The 5,160-nt window shown below is 36.5% G+C and overlaps 1 non-coding gene across 1 annotated transcript; it reads left to right on the top strand.

Annotated features, from left to right (window-relative positions):
* Positions 1–430: 430 nt before the first annotated feature.
* Positions 431–537, top strand: LOC136234491 (small nucleolar RNA R71). Its single transcript, XR_010691372.1, has one exon. It is a non-coding gene; the product is annotated as a small nucleolar RNA R71 (small nucleolar RNA).
* The last annotated feature ends 4,623 nt before the right edge of the window (positions 538–5,160 follow it).

Below are 5,160 nucleotides of genomic sequence, written 5' to 3'. Positions count from 1 at the left end.
TCCAGAATTATAAGTACTAGAGTAAGGATTATTAGTTTGGTTTTGCCTTTGGACAAAATTTACATGTTCGATCTCGCTCATACCTTCGTAATCCACATCCGTCGGGATTGGATTACCATTGGTATCGCACGGTGCCATAAACCTATCAATTTTGTGCGACAAGGCAGAAAATTGGGCTTGTAACATCGTGATAGGATCAAGATTCACTATACCTTTAACGGATAATGTGGTTGAGGACGATGGTTTCGCCACCGGTATGTGTCCACGTTCAGCGGGCCACATACTGCTGTTGATTGCCATTTCCTCCAAAAGTTCCCTTGCTTGGGTGGATGTCTTCTTCATAAATAACCCTCCCGACATAGCATCTAATGAACCTCTAGTTGTAGGATTAATCCCATTATAAAAAGTTTGCATTAAAAGTGCATCGGGTAATTGGTGATGTGGGCATAAACGTTGAAGTTCTTTAAAACGTTCCCAAGCCTCATAGAGAATTTCATTATCATTTTGAGAAAAAGATGTTAACTCTTTTATGACTCTTGCTGTTTTTGCTAAAGGGAAATATTTTGATAAAATGCTTTGGCTAATTGTTCCCAAGTTGCAAATGTTGCGCCTGGCATAGAAGCTAACCAATATTTGGCTCTATCCTTTAAAGTGAAAGGAAAGAGGTGAAGTTTGATTGCTTCGACAGTCACATCTGGTATTTTAAAAGTGTCACAAATTTTCAAATTTCTAGAAAATTTGTCAAATGTGTGTTAGGATTTTCGTTAGGTAACCCATAAAATGTTACATTATTTTGCAACATATTAAGCAAAGTTGGCTTAATTTCAAATTGGTTTGCGTTTATTCTGGGTCTAACTATACTAGTGGTTACATCGGCCACTCCTGGCCTAGCGTAATCCATGAGCGTTGGTGGATCTGCCATATTTTCTGGCTCAGAATTTTCTTTTTCTTTGTCTTTCTTGTTTTTTCTATTATTTCTAAGTGTCTTTTCAATTTCTGGGTCTAATGGGTTTGATGAAATGCCCGAACTTCGAGAACTGCACATGAACTTGAAATTTTTGCACGAACCAAGACTACCTTCAAAACAGAATTTGAAAAATAAATATGTTAGTAAATAAAAATAAATAAAATATAAAAGTTAAAATAAGTATGTATAAACCTAGATTCGAAATAAAACACGAAAAATCTAAATTTTTGTTAAAAATTTTGGTGTTCCCTGGCAACGGCGCCAAAAACTTGTTGAGCGATTTCTGCAAGTGCACGGTTTCACTTGTAGTAATAAAAAGATATCGATCCCACATGGAACATTTTTCAATAAAAACTTATTTATATGTTGTTTAAATACGATTTAAGGTTTATAAAAATAGATAATCGTTATTTGAGATTGGACTTGAGATTGATTAAATAAGAACTAGGTAGAATGTATGAAAAATGTTAGAAATCAATCATGTTTTGAATATGAATTACAAAACAGAAACATTTAGTGTTTAAAATAAAAGATTAATTGTGTTCGTTTGCATTAAGCAAAGAAAACAACTTTAAACTTTGTATAAATTATAAATGTGTAACAACGTAAACTAGTTCAATTAAAAGGCTTTGAACCGCAGACAATCCTCCTACAGTCGGGCAAGATTGCTACCTTAACCAAATTGACTCTTATTTCCGATAAGCCGACTTAACGATCATACCGTCCTTAAGAATGAATTTGCCTAAGTGTTCAACAAAGTTTCCTTGTAAAGATATTGAATTTAACTACATTTTAATGAAAACACCAGAACTCACTTCGAATCATTTACAGAAGTGCTACATAAAAATATATTGAATTTCATAAACTTTATTAGATGAAGTGTAAATTTGATACAAGTTTACAGAGAGTAAAAAGCATGGAAGCATTCAAAAGCATGGAAGCATTCAAAACGATACAAGTTTACAAGTTCCGGGTCGTCAATCCTTTCCTCAAACCTCGTTAGAGTTTGTCAGGCTCCGGGGTCGAATTCGCTACTTAATCTTCTCACTGAATCTTCGGAATAAAGATGGTATTTCTACTACCAAAATGTAAACTAATCTTCGAACAGATCTTAATCTAAATCTAAATGCTACTGTGTTTGTAATTAATCGATAAACAATGTGTGTACATCATATCGTTTTTACAAAATTGGACTTCTAACTCTGAATCGTTTTTGACTCAGGATTTCTGCATAAATTCTGTACTAAATCTTCATTATCTAACTCTGTACAACTCTGAATCAACTCTCTATTTATAAGATGTTGAAGAGTCATGTTTAGGGGTCGTGTCCGTTGTGAAGAGACATTTCTATCCACTCGAACGAACGTGTTTCTTGAATTAAAGCATGTGAAAATAGTGCTGCAGGAATTTTTGATCCTACCGAGATTACAGAATTTCAGCCGAGATTGAGGGCAAGCTTTTGGTCTTCAAAAACGGAAGAGAGAGATGACTGATAAACGCGTGTCGTGACCGAGAATAGGGAATATCGGTCGCGACACGGGTGATTCTTCCCGGTTTTGACTTCGTGTCTCGTCTTCGTTTCGGTGCGTTTGATTTTCTTCGTCTTTGACTTTTTTGGTAGGGTTTTTCCTTCGTTTCTGACCACTTTTCGTTCCTATTTGGATTTTACCAAATATTTAGGTACCTTGTGTTGAAACACCTTTCCACATAATTTTGATTTGACAAAATTGTTTAAGTATAATTGAAATACATATTCTAAACACACTAAGTTTAAATGCTTTGATTTATTCTACTAATGTGTTTGTTCAATGTTAAGTTAAAATTGGTTATAAGACACAAGAATTAAAAGGCCCAAGCCCAATACGGAAGTCAAGGCCCAAGTCAAACAACTCAGTACAACTCGGCCCGCGTTTGTCAAAACGTTGTCACTTTGGACAAAACGCAACTCAGCGAAAGAAGGATCTAGAAGACCTTCGGGAACAACTTCAAGATGAAGCTGCTGAGTAGATTCGACAAAGCGTACAAGACAGCAACTGGCTAAGGAAAACTTCCAAACAAAGTATTTCTACTTTGGGTAAAGTTCAGACGACACAGTATGCTGTCTAGTTGACTTTACCATAAAAGGAAAGAAAGTCTGCTGAGCTGACCGAGGACATAAGATACACAAATCTGATTGGCCGAGAGCTCTGAGCAAGTCAGGATGACAACGACAGGAAGCCGTTTCCCTCCAACGGTTATTTCGAAATTCGAAATGACCGATGCCCAGACGTCTCTATAAATAGGGCCATCAGAAGCTTCATTCAACACAGAACTTGATCAAGCCATTACGCTGACCAAATTTCTACACAAGTTCTGCAAGCAAGAAGCAAAGCAAATCTTACACTACAATTCATACATTTGTGTAAAAGTCTAGAGTGATTATTTCAATCGTCTAAAGTGTCTTAGCAAATCATTGTATAGGACAAAACACTTATCATTTCTAGAGAATAGAAATGAGAGGCTGAGTACTCGGTTATAGTACTCAGCAAGAGATTAGGATTGAGTAGAGGTATAGAGGAAGGTACTCTTGTCATACTCAGTTGCTAAGATTGTAAAAGGTTTGAGGCTCTACCTTTAAAGAGCTCAGTAGAGGATTCGAAATCTCGGAACGTGTTTCGGGGACAGGACGTAGGCTTAGAAGAAGCCGAACCTGGATAAATCTGCTGAGTAAAGTATTTCTTACCTTTAACTCCTTATATATATTGCTTGCTTAAAATAACCAAAAACTGACCAAGTAAAGAGGTCAAGTTGAGTTGTACGTGTTGAACATCTGAGCTCAGGAATAGACTCTAAGTGCTATCTCCTGACTCAAGCTAAGAAACTGACCTAGTCACCAGTTGACTAAGCCAGTATCTTGCTGTTTACTCAGCGCCGCTGTTAAAACCTTTTTCCTTAGAAAAAGAAGTCTGCCCTAATTGCGAAAAAAGTTTGAATAGTTCCTAACCCCCCCTTGGAACTATACTTGCAACCTTACAAGGGACCAACACCTTGCATGAAAGAAACATATTCGGACGTAAAAGTACTCTAAATAGATATAAACAGCACAAATTCGTAGCAAAACTGATATAAAATTGATGATATTTTAGGTATATTTTGGGCTTAACAGGAGCTTATATACTCCTTCCAAGAGATGAGGGAAATACCCAAAGGCCCTCAAGTAGGGTTTCTAACACAACACACTAAGTAGGGGTAAGTTAGGGAAGGAAAAGCCAATGGCAGTTCAACAATTAGTTGGGGGTGGCAAAACAGTAAATAGAGGTGGATCAGAAATGGTCCCCATCCACAAGAACTTGGAGGAGAAGTATCCTCCTGGCGGAACACGCCCCGCGTGGCCCTTATCACGCCCCGCGCAGTTGAGCTTCTGGACATGGTGGCTCTGTTGGTTGGAATCCACGCGTGCCGTCCCTAGGCGTACGCTCTGCGTACTTGACCTCCTAGACAGGTTTCTTCTCGGATGTCGAATCCACGCCCCACACGCATAGAGGGACGCCCCGCGTTCCTGAGCTCCTGGACAATTCTTCGGAAACGGGACTCGTCACGCCTTGCGTCTTAGTGAGCACGCCCCGCGTTCTTGTCTGGTCACCCCGGATTTCGCTGTTCTCGTCTCGTGGGTCCGGGGTCGGACTTAGGGAAGGGATGCCCTCATCAGTTTGTTAATAGAATGAACATCAAGGTACCAATTTGTAAATTTTTAAATCACAAGGGTGCCGATCGAAAACAGATGTAACCACAAGGTTATTTTTGTACTTTTCCCTAATATCTATATACATAATTGAACACTACTTTTTTTTATAGTAGAACTTAACTTGAGTCCATATATAAAATTTTATCAAATTAGAAAAAATTAATTTACAAAAATTAATACTTTAAATAAATATTTATAATATTTCGCTATATATGGTTTATCTCCTTTCAAAAAAAAATTTACTAATTTAAAATTGAAAATATTTTTTAGTTTTAACTTAAAAACCCTATAAAAATAGGCAAATGATATATACAACTCTAAGGTTGTATATAAACATTAATTCTCCATATATTTTTAATAAATAAAATAAAAATCTTAATTCTAAAGTAATTATTTGTATTGGAAATATAATTAATTTAGTAGTTTTTATCAATATTTAATAATTTAATTTTAAGTATCAATAAATTTT

The sequence above is a fragment of the Euphorbia lathyris genome, chromosome 6 (assembly GCF_963576675.1).
Source record: "Euphorbia lathyris chromosome 6, ddEupLath1.1, whole genome shotgun sequence".
Classification (NCBI taxonomy): Eukaryota; Viridiplantae; Streptophyta; class Magnoliopsida; order Malpighiales; family Euphorbiaceae; genus Euphorbia; species Euphorbia lathyris.
Note: the sequence above shows the minus strand (reverse complement) of the source record. Positions and strands in the feature narration are given on the sequence as shown.